At 42.8% G+C, this 15,446-nt stretch overlaps 1 long non-coding RNA gene across 2 annotated transcripts; it reads left to right on the forward strand.

Annotated features, from left to right (window-relative positions):
• The first annotated feature begins 5 nt into the window (after window positions 1-5).
• LOC143836549 (uncharacterized) lies at window positions 6-9,725 on the forward strand. 2 transcript variants are annotated; one of them, XR_013230646.1, is made up of 4 exons: window positions 6-452; window positions 2,475-2,543; window positions 3,300-9,121; window positions 9,203-9,725. It is a non-coding gene; the product is annotated as an uncharacterized LOC143836549 (long non-coding RNA). The 2 variants fall into 2 exon arrangements; XR_013230645.1 differs by having other exon boundaries at window positions 20-452; window positions 3,300-9,725.
• Window positions 9,726-15,446: the final 5,721 nt, after the last annotated feature.

Consider the following 15,446-nt stretch of genomic DNA (forward strand, 5'->3'; position numbering starts at 1 on the left):
TCTCACTTCCGGATTTCTTTCAGCCGTCGCCGAGTCCAGGGCGGAAGGAGGGAGACGGGCTACCCCGCGGCCCTCATCTCTGTGCTCGCTCGCCTTGTCCGGTGGCCGCCTTGAGCGGCGTGTCTGTGGGCTGCAGCCCTCCCGCGCCGTCCAGTGGCCTTCCTCGGCCTTTCTCTCTCGGCCCTTAAATGGCCTCTGCTTAGCAGCCCGAGGGTTGGGGACGGAGCCAGAAGCGCTTCCTTCTGGGTCACGGATGGGGAACAAGCACCCCGCATAGTCGCAACCTTGGTGCTGTTTTTCCGGTTCCCAGGCGACTTAACCACCGGTGCCTCTTAAAGGAGCTCGTCCCAACCGTGCCCCGCTGTTTTGTTTCTCCCAAGGGGCCGATGCCGCAGGGGTGCTTCAGGAAAAACAAAGTTGGCAGAACGGGGTTGCCCCGCTTCAGGATGCAGGTAAGAGGCGTTTAGGTAGGTTAGCTGTCAGTCTGCAGTGCTCAGTGCTCACACTTTTGAGTGAGTCTGTCCCTACTAAGAGAAGGGTATCTCTTCAGGGGGGTAATAGCCTCGTTCCTCCCATTATGGTTGTCTGCTTCTAGGGAGGTTCTTATCTTGGGGTTTATTGGTTTGTTTGTTGGCACAGACACAATGATCAACTCACTGCATGCAGGCAGAAGTGGTGTGGTCCATTTGATCCACCTTATTCTGTTACAGAACAAAAGTGCTGCATAAACTAGTTTAATCATGAGAAGAGAAATGCATTCTGTACATGCTCAGAGGTGATTTGCATACATTATCTTTCTTGCTATGATGGTTATATAGGAATGAAGCCCACTCTGATAGGATTCATTAGTGCTCTGCCTGAAAACATGAATATTGTCTTCATCACTTGTGACTTTTCAGGCCCTCCAGGTGCTCGCTTGCCATGCATATAGACACACTAACTGAAGACACCAATATTTGAGCATTGTGGCCCTTGCCTTGCAGTCTTCCTCAACTATTATTGTTGTTGTTGTTGTATTTATACGAGGCGGCTTACATAACCCCATCCCCTAAAAACCATAAAATAACAATAAGTTCCAATGAATTTACAATAGTTGGTAACCAATTGGTCACAGTGGCAACAATGATGGCTTAGTCTTACTCATTTAGTCTCCGCATCCTCAACTACGGGAGGTGGGGTGACACTCTCTACCGCCAGTTTGTGAGGGGGGGGCTGATCTTCTTACCGCCCGGCCTCAACTATAAGCCTGGTGGAAGAGCTCTGTCTTACAGGCCCTGCGGAATGCTGGTAATTCCCGCAGGGCCCTCAGCTCTTCCGGAAGCTCATTCCACCAAGTTGGGGCCAGGACCGAGAAGGCCCTGGCCCTGGCCGAGGCCAGGCGGGCTTCCTGCGGGCCGGGAACGACCAATAGGTTAGCCCCCGCAGATCGTAAAGCCCTGCGGGGGATATAGGGCAAAAGGCGGTCCCTCATATATGCTGGGCCTAAACCATGAATGGCCTTGAAGGTCAAAACCAAAACCTTGAACCTGATCCGGAAGGCAATCGGTAGCCAGTGCACTACCCTTTGCCTGTGTCCAGAGCAAATGCATTTCAAAATTGGTATCATATTTAACAGCATAACCTGTCTTCCTTTTCCAACCCAGACTTTTAAGATTTCAGTTGAAGTATGTCACATGACTGCAATGAGATCCTCCCACCTTGTTTCCCAGCAACTGATACAACAATGTGTACTGCCTCTGATGCTGAAGGGAGTAAATATTCATCATGATTTGTAGCCATTGACAGGCCCATCCTGCAAGAATTTATTTTATGTATTTTATTTTATTGAATTTCTATACCACCCTCCCATAAGGCTCAGGGAGGTTCACATAAAACATCATGAGTATACATCATAATCTAGTGACAGCAAACATAACAGTTGTTCCAAAATTGATCATAACATTATAACAAAATACTACAACAGATTCATAGTGCAAGTTTTAATATGAACCTGTGGGAGGTCAACACGGTTCAGATCATGGAAGGGGGTGTTTGGGGGAACCAGCAGATATTGTGGAGTCGGCCAGCCTCAACCAAATGCCTGGTAGAGGAGCTTTCTTTTTAAAGTGTTTAAAGTTTGACAGCTGTTCCACCACCTGTGGCAAAGAGTTCCACAGCTTAACTGTGCACTGTTAAGAAATCTGTCCTGGGAGACGACAGAAAGATGGCACTGTGCCAGCTCGTTCTGTAATGGGCTAGCAAACCAAGCGGAGGGCCAGGAGCAGAACCTGAGCAGACCTGAGGGAGGTGCACAGATCTCGCTCGCCCGGTCGCCCCAGGAGCCGGGAACAGCATCCTGAGGGTCCTAGAGATCCGTGGAGACTAAGTTCTCCGGATCACCGCTGCTTGTGTTCGGGGCTTTAATGGCGCTGCTGTTGAAAACAACTTTCTAATCTTGAAACAACCAGCTGCATAAAATCCTGCATCTTTCTTAGGCTATCTCTTCCCAGCTTGAATAATCCACACAAGGAGTGGCAGTCTGACGAATTACCAGCATAAAGACTGTGAGTTTTCTGTTTGCTTTTTCTTTTTTTAAAGCCAGGCACTAGCCCCCCTTCTCCGCCCCCCTAACCAATTCTCAAGGGAATTCTTTCTTCAGCCAGCTAAATACACTTGTTAAAATAAACAAAAGAAAGAGCTTAAGATCGACAGAGACAGAGAGCCCAGCGGGAGTTGTTGACAAAACACAGAGATTGACTAACTGATAACTCCTGAAATCCTGATCTCTCGCAAGACGCCCTGTCCGTGATCTGTGGTGTATGCATTCTGCGGAGGATGAATACGGCAATGGAGGAAGGACCCATCTTAGACGTCTAACTGGCGCCTGCCTGATTGGATTCTAATTTGCTGATTTTGCCTTTTTTTCTTTCTGTTTTTTCTATGCCCCCAAATTTGTTGACACACACCTCCCACTATCCTTTTCAGTATAATATTGCAGGATTTAATTTGTTGGGCATCAAACTTTTTGGGGGGATATTTTAATTATTTTTTACACATTTCTATTTTTATCTCCACCTTTTTGGGGCCCCCCCCTTCTTCATTTTTCTCTTTTTCCTACGAAGATGCTTCTTGTTTGTGGCTGCTACTTCTAAAATATTTTTAAAATTTTTTAATATCTCCTGTCACGTTCTTGTACGCCTGGTGGATTAACCTATTTTTGGAGCTACAGTCTGTTTGGAAGGACATATTGTTCTATCCCTTCTTGCCCCCTCCCTCATTCTCTCCTATGCTTTTTTGTTGTTTTGTTCTGTTACCTGCAGGTTCTAAAGAGGGAGCCGGTCCCACCAACCAGAAGTTTGATGGAATTAACGAATTAAGCTCATCTCATTGGTTGAAAAGTTTAATAGGGTTCACAGATAATAGGTGAACAGAGTGTATGAATGTTTAGGCTGATATTCTGTTATAGTATTGATTTTATGATTATAGTAATGTGTTAAAGCAAGTTTTCAAATTTGATGGAATAATAGCAACACACTTTAATCTGTAACTCTGTATTTAAAACTCGGTTTATTGTCTTGATACTGTGAAAGTGGTCTTAAAGTCAAATTACACTGTAGGCCTCTGAGCAAAATAAAATCTTTGGTGACAGACAGACTAAGACCTCGCCCAAAGCAAACCAGATCTCCTAAATCAGAAGCCACTATAACAAATTTCTGGAAGCAGAAAAAGGAGATGGCTGAAGCAAGGAAGGAGGCAGAGGCAGAAAAAAAAAAGAAACAGATTGGCGGAACAGACGTAGGAGAGAAGGAAGGTGATATTGAAAACTTAACCAATGCACAGATGTATCGCCTATTATGTAAGGGCAATTCAGAGATATTGGAAGCAGTTAAAAAGGTTGAAAAGTTGCTTCAAGACACCAAGAAAGAGCTCTCAGGTGGTTTGAAAAAAGTAGTTGATGAAAACACAACTCAGCTGGCAACACACCAAATGAGAATCCAACGTCTGGAAGTTAATCAGGAGCGGGAGAGAGTGGCAGAAGACAAATTTGAAGTCTTGGAAGTAGAATCCAAAGCTAGGAATGTAAAAATCAAAGGTGAGGGCCTGCTAAGTTTTCATCCAAGTGCTTTACCGAGTGCTTTTAGAATCCTCTTCTTCCATGCAACTACGGCGGCGCGGTTGGTGTGGGCGAAGCACTGGAAGATGACTGAGACCCCAACTATTTCTACATGGCTAGACAAATTAGCGGACTTAGCAAAAATGGCAAGGCTCACTAATATGGTTAATAAGAAACCACCTGAAGAATATGATGAACAGTAGAGCAATTACCTCGACTTTCTTAAGAAAGACAGCAGTAACTTTTAGGTTAGGGTTAATATGCGATGGGAACTGACTATTTACTTTTTAAGACAATATCAGACTATATTCTCATATGTATCAATAATTACTTTGCTAGTTAGTCATTCTTTTTTTTCCCCATCTTTCTGTAAACACCTTATATATAATAAAAATAAAAAACACCAAAATGTAAGAAATCTGTCCTGATTCTCCTGCCTTCAGTTGATTATCCTGGGCATTGTGAAAGGGGGAGAAAAATGTCTTGTCCTTTCTTTCCACACCATGCAAAAATTGTATCGATCTCTATCACATCTATCCATACTTGCCTTTTTCAAAAGTTAAAGTGCCCTCTGCATTTTAACCAATAGCTTTATCATTTTGTTGCTCTTTTCTGCACCTTTTCTTACTCCACAATATCCTTTTTTAGGTGCAGTGACCAGAATTGTACACAGTATTCCAAGTGTGGCCTCACCATAGATGTATATAATGACAGTTTGATTCTGTATTCCTATTCTAATTACAGCTAGCATGGAATTTGCTTTTTTTTCCCCACAGCAGCCACACAGTAAGTTGACATTTTCATCACGCTATCCACTACCACCCAGAGGTCTGTTTTTGGGTCTCTTGTTGCCAGCTCAGATCTCATTAGTGTATACGTGGAGTTGAGATTTTTTTTACCCCAGTATGCATCACTTTAGACTTGCCCAAATTGTGTTTTATTTGCTATTTTAATTAATGCCCATTCCCCCATTTTGAAGAGCTCCGTTTGGTGCTCTTTGCTATTTGTTTTTGCCTTAACCACCTTAAATAATTTAGTGTCATCTGTCAGTTGGCCACCTCACTATTCACTCTTAACTCCAGGTCATTTCTGAACAAGCTGAAAGGCACCAAACCTAATACAGATCCTAGAGAGGTTCCACTGCTTCAGTCTTTCCCTTAAGATTCCCCAAACTGGCCAGTTTCCTTTGAGAATGACATCCTCTGTTAACAGCGTCAGGCAGAAACCCTTTGGGGGCAGCCAAACAGCTTCAACTTGCCCTGTGGCTCTTTGGTCTGCTTGCCTGGAGAAAATCATGCTAAAGGGAAGGAGTCTTTGTATTACAAGGACTTCTGTATCAGTAGTCAGACTCCTCTGGCAAATTTTAATTTCCATTTTTTTCCACAAGAGGGTGGCAAACAATAAGGGTTTGTTTGTTTTCAAATACCTCATCTTTTCACGCTGCTGTCGTCTTTCAATAAGCTTAGCAGTTTGCGAAGGATCTGGTTGAATTTTAAGAACTGCTTGTTGCAGATAATGGGGGAGTTAATATTCCTTTTCCTTTCCTGAATGAACTTTTTAAAAGATGCCAGTAGCAATGTAGGATGCTTTTACAAAATATTATAGATGGAAATCTTAAATAGAAGAACCTTATAATCTCTGCAATTCTAAAACGCTTACTAGCAAGGTAACCCAAATGGCACTCAGTGGGACCTACTTCTGAGGAAATATGCTTATGAGCTTGCTATACGTCTAGAAGTTATCAAGGCCACAGTCCAACAAAGGGTTGGGCACTTTTATGCCCAACAACTTTAAAAGCACCTGATTAACTGCTATATCAAGATCTAAATCTGTAGCTGTGAGCTAGATTTCTATTGTTTCTTTTTTTCATTCCACAAAAAGCACAGAGCAGGTGACATCTTTTGAATGTATCAGAACAATAATTATTGGTTGTGCTACGGTTTAAACACAAGTTAGATTTTAATAAACATCCTCTGATTCTTGGGTGGTATTACAATGCAGTATAACAAAGACCAAGAGGGGACTGCTGGTTCATATCTCATCTCAGCTATAGGGAGCAATTCTAAATAGGTCACCTCAGAAGGAGGCCCCATTGTATTCAGTGAGGCTCGTTCCCAGGACAGTGTCATTCAGATTGCAGCCACAGACTCACCAGGATCACTTCTGCACTGGGAACTTTGCTGCCCTGACTCCCGGGTGGGAATGCAAGTCTGGGGCAGACAAGGGATAAATGGCAAAATACTCCCCCATGCGGGGGCAGGTAGAGGTGGGGCAACCTGCCCCAGCTCAACTCCAGCCTGCAGCCTGGTGCAAAGCCTCCAGTGTGGAAACGATCCAGGTCACCTTGGCTAAGACTCTTTCTCCACCTTCAGTATGTGGCTAATATTGGTCTACTGCACAAGATTATTTTAGGCATTATTCTAATGAAGTGCTTTGAACACTGTAAACACTATTATTATTATTATTAGTTGAGTGCAAATTTTTCTATTTTCTTTCTCAGCCCCCCCCCCCCCCCGCAACCCCATCCCTTCCCATTTTGTTTGGTGGTGTTTACACTATGTGACCTCTGTCTTATTCATTCTGACATTAACTCTGCCTAGAAGCACAGCATATGAATTCTGACTGTAAGATATATATCTGATGAACTTTGACGGTGCAGTCATCAGCTTTGCTTGTGTTGTGTTTCAGAGCAGAGCTAGGGCACATAGAGTAGCTCCTAATGTTGACGTTTCCTCTCCTTGCTTATGTAATTTAATGCACATGTTCTCTTCTGCACTGTTTTGCTGTTTCATGTTAGAGATGTTTTGTAGAATCAAGATTCCCTTCTATGGAGTAATTTAATTTCATTCAGCTAGTTCAAAGTAGGCGCTTAAGCAATTAAATATTCTTTACTTGGTTAAGCATCCTTGTGGCAACATGTTGTTATAAGGAAGTGTTTCTATTGCTTCCCCTTTAATTTGGAGGAGAAGTCTTATTTTTAGAAATTATGGCACTATGACTTTCAGGGGCCACTAACTACACCTGAGACCCTTTGGGGGCATTCTCTGACAATCTTCCCTTACTCTTGAAAGCAGTCTGACCTGCTCATTTTGTATGCTGTGTTTCATATGGAAGTTCTTCAGGCTTGATGTGAAACATCTGGCTGCCCCATAGGCTGTACCAAATCTGACCACAAAGTTGATCAGGTAGAAAAAAAGTGTCTTGGCTCTCAACCACAAAATTCTTACTTTTTGCATATAAAAAGGTTGATTCTCCATCCACCAGGTAGAAGTGTGCTGTTTCTCACTGCTCACAGAGCATCTCATGTTCATCAACACTTCATCACATCCCTTTGTCCTGTATACATTTAAAAAACAAATTTCCAAACGGTGTTGAAAAACAGCATGTTACAAAAGAACTGCTAGTGTGCTGTGGGAAACACAAGACACAATTAAAGGCTCCTGTGAACCTAAAAGTAACTACCTACAGAAGAGCTACATGTGTGCTTCTGTGTAAGTAACAGCTTCAGATCTGCACTCATTCAGATCTGTATCCCTCCTACCCTTGTGGCTCAAGGAAGCTTACATATCAACAAGCGTGATGTAGTGGTTAAAAGCAACAGACTCTAATCTGGAGAACCGGGTCTGATTCCTCAGTCCTCCACATGCAGGCAGCTGGGTGACCTTGGGACAGTCACAGTTCTCTCAGGACTCTCTCAGCCCCACCTTCCTCACAAGGTGCCTGTTGAGATGAGAGGAAGTAAATGTAATTGTAAACTAATTTGAGACTCTTTCGGATAGAGAAACGTAGGGTATAAGAATCGACTATTCTCCGTAATTAAAAGCATCCCAGTTTAAAAAACAACTCTCTCCAAAAAAAGCCCCAGTGCCCCCCCTCCCCCACATATGCTTTCTGCTGCTGGACAACTAGAAGGAGAAGGGGGTGAAATCTGGGAAAGGTAGCAGAAGCTCCTTCCCAAGCACCATGGCCCTGAACCAATTCAAGGACTTCTCTAGGTGCAAGGGGATTCAACTGTAAAAGAAAATCTTCAGGAGATTTTAACATCAGAGTCCAGGAGCACCTTTAGGACCAACAAAGATTTATTCAGTGCAAGCACTCTTCCTCAGACTAACAAGGTTTGTAGTTGTTTTTAAGGGGGAAAATCCCCAGCCCTGGGGAGCCTAGTCACAAATGACTTGTGTATCATCCAGTTTAGTGCTGAGAAGAGATTACTAGCAGGCTAGCCTGAAGGCATATGAGGCCACTACTGCTGAAGCCCTGCAGGTCTTGCCCTGAATGCTGCCTGCATGAGAGACCTGGGAACCAAGTGGTTAGGAGTGGGATCTGAGTTTGAATACATTCCTGGTGACCTCTCTGGGAGAGGCTCTAAGGAAAGGGCTTATGACCTCTAGGGTTTGCTTCTTGATTACATTTTCCTCCATGGAACAGGCATTAATCCTTGTGCAGAAAATGACTATTTTCTATTTTATGATTTTCCAACACAGGTAGGCAAAAAAACGCTAATGGGAAAAGACCCTGAAATCATGGGTTTTGTAACTTAACATGCTGAAAATAAATTTATGATTACTTCATTGCAACCCCACTTTTCTCCCCAGCAGACACTGGAAGTGGCTTATCACATTTTCCTCTCCTCCATTTTATCCTCACAACAACCCTATCAGGTAGATCAGGCTACCCAGCAAACTTTCCTTGGCAGAGTGGGGATTCAAACCTGGGTCTCCCAGATCCTAGTCTGATTCTAACCACTACCACCACCCTGGTGTACAGTAAGTGTTCAAAGAATAGCTGTGAGTCCTTTTTAAATCTCATAATTAGATTTATTCAGCGCTGAGCCCTGTTGGCAAATGCTGTGCTTGCTGCTGCTTCGAATGACATCTCAGTTTAATGCATGATCTTGAGGTCGTGGCAGGTAACTTCTATTATTCTTTCCAAGCCGATACAGTTGACTGCTGAGCCTGGAAGAACACCTTGGCATTTTGAGAATGGAGATGATTGAAATGACCCTTTCGAGTGTTTTTTTCCAAACAGGTATGTGTGTGTGTGGGGGGGGGGTGTTCTTCAGTGACATTAAATTGGCATCAGTGTCGAATTTCCATCTCTTCCCTTTAGAAGCTGAAAGATGATGAGCTGTATCTGCACATGAAAAAGAGGCAATGAGGCATCCCCAGAGTTGCCCTTTAGAGATAACACATCTCAGAACCTCCACCTACGCAGTCAAAGAGAGATTTCCTGGAGTGTAGGTGTTGTCTGTTTTGCACAAGGCTCAAATAGTTTATCTCCCTCCTTCACACACACACACACACACACACACACACATCAAGTCTACTGTTATGCTGTATCTTGTTTTTTAAAAAGGTTTAAGTTTCTAAAGGAACTTAATTTTCTCATGCTGGCTTTAGTCCTGTTTGTCCAGTTTTTCACCCATAAGAGTTTGTGGCTTGGACCCCCAGAGCTAGAAATTGGGGGTGGGGTGAGAGTGAATAGGTTCTTTAGGAAAATCATAAGTCCATGGGGAGCAGTAAAAACAAACAAACTTAAATGTAAGTAACGTGAGATGTTTAAAGCTATTTATATAACATTTAATAAAGTAAAAATTATGTTATAATAAAAGTTCTTTTTAAAAAGTGGCAAATGTGTAGTGACACTTTTGTATTCACTGGCTGAAACTACGGACTTGAATCTATTTACAGATGTGAAGACAGAACTTGGGCGGGAAGCCCTAAAGTGATTCAGATTCTGCCTGCTCAATCAGCAATACAATGGAGTAGGGGAGAAGGCAGTGCAGGATGTGTTGCAGGGTGCACCTGTCATGTCAGACCAGTGCCTTTGGGTCATGCTGAAAAGCAAATGGGATCTGACCAAGCTTGTGCTCCAGCTGACCAGGGGATGTGATGTCTGGCTTGGCATAACTAGGCTGCTGAGGGAAGCCACGGGTTGCCGGGCACTGTGAGCCAGTTCAGCAATGAGGGGTCCCATCTTATGTAACAAGTGCAGCCCTGGCCATGAGGGGCAGCCCACAGTTTACCCATTTACTTTGAATATTTACCTGCCACCTTCACCCTTATGGGACTTAAGGCGGCTTAAAGGTAAAGGTAAAGGTATCCCCTGTGCAAGCACCGAGTCATGTCTGACCCTTGGGGTGACGCCCTCTAGCGTTTTCATGGCAGACTCAATACGGGGTGGTTTGCCAGTGCCTTCCCCAGTCATGACCGTTTACCCCCCAGCAGCAAGCTGGGTACTCATTTTACCGACCTCGGAAGGATGGAAGGCTGAGTCAACCTTGAGCCGGCTGCTGGGATCGAACTCCCAACCTCATGAGCAAAGCTTTCAGGCGGCTGCCTTACCACTCTGCGCCACAAGAGGCTCCTTAAGGCGGCTTACAATATAACTATTATGAATAACACAAATAAAACAATTTTAAAAACACAGAAAAAGTTGCCATGAATCCCAAGTTTCCACGTACTTGGAATGGTATAAAATGGTATACAAATCTATTAAATAATAATTTAATACCAGTGGACTAAAGCAATTGCACAGGCTCGTACGGTGTCTGTTTATCACTTACTGTGAGATATCATGGGTGTGGCTTCATTAGAAAGGATTTACAACAGTCAGTCAGAGTTTGGACTGCTGCTGTGAAAACTTGATAGATTATTAATCACCGTGTCAATTTCAGTAATGTTAAGCTGAATATTTTCAATTATGCAAATAGAATTTCTCGCTACTGCCTCTTTTTTGATCTCTTGCTGTGAATTTTGATGAAGTTGGCTCCTTAATTATAAATGGTAGCTGACCCCTGATCTGATAGGAAGTTCCTGGTTTGTTTTATCCATCTGTAGAGTTCTTACAGCAATCAGACATATAATTATATCTCCAGTTGCTTCAGTACTAGGAGACTTTTGTGCTGTTCAATAATTCTTTAATTATCATAATTATGTAATTGCACAATTGTGTTCATTCAGAAATAATGAACAATTGCTTTGGCTGCAACTGCAAAAGCAGTAATTAAAACCCATCCCCTAGATAATGTAAGTTCATAGGTTGATTGATGAATGCAACAACTGCGTTAATGAAGAAGAAATAACTAATTAAGTAGAAAAACAAAACTGAAAAGAACAAAGGCCCAACTTAAAATTTATAGTAGCATGAGAAACCACAATCGCACTTCAATCCAGACTGTAGAAAATGGAACTGCAATTTAATATTTCTTTTGTGTGTGAATATAACTCATTTGGTTAAAATGTCTTCATTTTCTAAAAACAAAATCTGACTTATTCCCATTCCAGGCAATGGAAGCAATCTCCCAAGTCTATTGTTCTGAAAATAGATATCCCAACTTTAGGTGTGAAGTGCTCAAGGAAGTTTATAAATCAAAATGTATGAAGGTAGGCAGCAAGAAACAGAACAGAAATAAGGCCAGGCACTAAATAAAACTGGCAGCAATTGATAACAGCAGTATATCTTAGTAAAAGCATCTTAAATACCATTAAAAGCATGATAGAACAGGACAGACTTCGCCTAAATATTAATAGTGAAGATTCAATCTAGGTAAGGGTATCCATTAAGAGAGATTAGGAGCCACCACAGAGAATGATGTTGTAAGGTGCTTTGGGCACCCATTGGGGAGAAAAGCAGAATATAAATATCCAGTACCTAAAATTTGATATGTAATATCACCCATTTCGGCCATCAGGGGAATTTGTTCCACAATTAGACATGGAATTTCTCCTTCTAACATACAAAGGCAGTACTTCTTTACACAAGACTGCTTTCTAGATGAAGTAGATGGCTTCTGGACAGAGGACCTTCTCCACTCCTGCATTTTATTCTTACAACCCCCACACTGTGAGGTTAGTAGTCTGAGAGAATATGTGTGACCCGAGGTCTCCCTGCAAACTTCCATGGCCAAATGGGCACCCACAGCACAATAACTCATTCTTCCCTCTGGTATCTATCTTCTTACTAGGCAATTAGACATTCTTCCCCTGATATCTTCATACATAAAATAGCCTGAATATTGCTTTTAGAAAAACAAAACACTGGAGAGGGTATCTGAAAGGACCTCCAAGAAGCCGTGATATGTTATGCCTCTGGCAGTCAGTCTTAGAAATCAACCTGACAAAAAGCGTTGGCATTTATTTGCTTAGATTTACCTATTGTTGTACAATTTATTTGCCACCCGACAATCCCTGATAGAGGCCACAAGCAATGCAAGTATAGCTAGAGCATAAGCCCTGTACAGTGCACAGTGTGCACTATGCACATACAAATTCATCTTTTACATACAATCTCATACATCATGGCGGTGATCTGCTTTCTTTTGAAAAATAGAAATAGCCCATGTAAGGTTAATGTACTCTAGCTGCACCGCTGGGCTCTGGTACAGTGAACCTCCTTTCTCCTCTAGGCTTGTATGGCCTGAACCATTGGAAAGTCCGTATATTCCCCAGTCCCCTTCAGAGAAGCAGGGCAGGGTTTTTGTACTCTGTTCTTTTTTTTCTGCCCAAGGGAATCCCAGAGTAGCTTATGAACACCTTTCCCTTCACCCTGTGAGGTAGGTGGGCTGAAAGCTCTGAGAGAACTGTGACTGACCCTGATAGGACACCATTTACTGATTGGCTGTAAACCCAAGGTGTTTTGACCAAAAAGTATTTTTGATTGGTAGGTTACTTTCAATAAGCTTGACTAAAGAAGGTTGCCTGGAATATTATAGTGTTTTGAACGCTTTTAAGTGTATTGTATTGGTGTGATGATTGGGTAGTATAATAATGCATGAAACCACCATCTGAAGCTTGGTACACCATCTTTCACAAGCAGTCTTTCCCATGGAAATGAACAAGTACCACTTTTACATTTGCTTCCGTGATCCTTCCATGGAAGTAAATAGACAGTGTGTAGGTTCAGATCCCAATGCAGCCCTTACTACTACATGAGATATTGAAGTGAACTGTCTGCTGTTCTAGTTGCTAATGCCAGGATCATGTTGATTTCAGCAGTTATGCAGACAAACAGCAACATTTGAAGATGTGTTGTATGCATACAAAAGCTTATATCTTGAATAAAACTTTGTTGGCCTTATAAGTGCCAACTGGACTCAAATTTAGTTCAGCTGTATCCCATGTTTTGGTTCAATATGGCAGTTCAGCAGAACTGGATCCAGATTATGGAAGGTTGCCTAAAAAGCATGTTCCAGTGAATTCTGATGCCTCGTGACTCCTGGACGCAGAATCAGGGCATCACCTTTTTGTACTTCCTTAATTGTTGCCAGGAGGGGTCTAAAGCAGCATGAAAGCACCCACTCTCTCATCTAGGTGCCACTCCAACAGCAAATGATGGGGCCTGAGATTATTTTCATTCAGGGTAGGAGTGGATGGGCCAAGCATTTTGGATCTGTGGTGGACCCTTTGCCCAGGACCTGAAGTTCATGCTGTGGATCAGTTAGTGCCCAACTTGGTGTAGTGATCAGGAGCACAGACTTCTAATCTGGCGAGTTTGATTTCCTGCTCTTCCTCCACACACATCCAGCTGGGTGACCTTGGGTGCTGATAAAAGTGTTCTGACCAAGCAGTGATATCAGGGCTCTCTCAGCCTCACCTACCTCACAGGTGTCTGTTGTGGGGAGAGGAAAGGGAAGGCGAATGTTAGCTGCTTTGAGACTCCTCCTGGTAGAGAAAAGTGGCATATAAGAACCAACTCGTCGTCTTTTTTTAATCTCATAGGGGACTTCTTGAAAGCAGATGAAATCACTAGATCAGAATGAAAATGTGCCAAAGGGAACAAGCAGTTCATCTGTGGAGTTGTTCTGCTGCAGCCTAAAATGACCTGGATAGGTCATTCCCAGGTCAATAGCTGACCAATAAACCTTTATCCCACGCAATATAATGGAACCCCATATTTATTTACTTCTATGGAACAATTGGACTTTACAGTGTTGAAAGCTCCAGGCATTCTGCCAATCTGCCTTATGATAACACAGCAGCCAGCAGTATTAAATACTTTCCTATGCTGATAACATGTTGTCAATTTATGTGGCAGTAGTATTCAAGTATCACAGACAGAAACATACCCAGACAGAAGCCTGAAACAATCATGCAAATGAACTCAGCCAGCCAGAGAATCAAAGCAACAGGCAAAACCATCCACCCACTCCAAGCACAGACATTGTTCTTCCTCAAGACATAACTTCTGCAGTGGCACAAGGTCTTCCAACGAAGATCCTGATTTTGACGAAGATGAATAGGCTGCCGTCTCTAGATTCCCGGGTCTTACTGAGACACAGTTGTATCTAAGCAACGGTGTACAAATTACACATTTTCAGAGAATTGGAGGTGACATCGAAGAGCCTGTATTCCCTGTGGTACACACATTCTTTTTTGTGTTTCCTGTCATGGCCACATGCTGAACCAGTTATTCAGGTTTCCATATCATTTTGAAACCCTGCAAAGGGGGGGTGGGGGGTGGCCACAGCTGGCCCACTGGAAGTTCCATCAGTGCTGCTGCTTTGGAGCCTCTTGGATAGTGCTAATCTTGTTTAACATAACTTTGCAGACCATGTCTGGAGCAGGTTTAGCACTGTTTTAAAAGCTATTTTATCTCCTTTTAAAATGTATACAAGGAGTCCCTGATTCATGTCCTTCAAGCATAGCTTGTGGGTGTTCCAGAGAAACTTAGCTGGCCAAGTTGGAAACTGGATGTTACATTAGATGGTCTTTTGGTCTGAACCCAGAAATGCATGTTTATGTTCTTAGATATTCATAGATAGGAACTTGTGTTCTTGCCGCTCTTTAAACAGAGGAGTGCAAGATGTTCAGTCCCAGGAGAGTGGCAGAGGAGCTGGAAAACAAGGCTCTGGGAAGCTAGATGGAAAATTTGGGTTTGCCTCTTCATAATGGGTGAAGTGGACAAGAAATACAGCTTATTAGTTAATATCTAATTTTCATGTATGGGCACATTTTGATCAAGACACGAGGGCACCCAAGACAAGATGGGAAGAAGCAGGACAATGGTTGAGAAAGTGAAAGCAAGCAAAAGGGGGAAGAGTAGACAGCGATTGTGCATCAGAGGCCTACAGCAGAGGGAACAATGGGCTTTCCCATCACCTGTGAGACATTGCAGGCTGCCAACTTGTATCTTTATTATTATCTAATTCGGGATACTTAAATCTGGAAACTATGGTCATAGACACACTAGACAGGATGTTTCTACAAACCCGAGAAAACCCTCAGGGGTAAAGAAAATTCTGAGATCTTTAAAGAAATACTTTGGGTGATTACTGCCCTCCTCAAAGAAGCAGTGCCTGTAGCTTTATGAAATAAATATTATTAGTGGCATTTTCTAGACAACCTCAGCAATA

Source organism: Paroedura picta, chromosome 1 (genome assembly GCF_049243985.1).
Source record: "Paroedura picta isolate Pp20150507F chromosome 1, Ppicta_v3.0, whole genome shotgun sequence".
NCBI lineage: Eukaryota > Metazoa > Chordata > Lepidosauria > Squamata > Gekkonidae > Paroedura > Paroedura picta.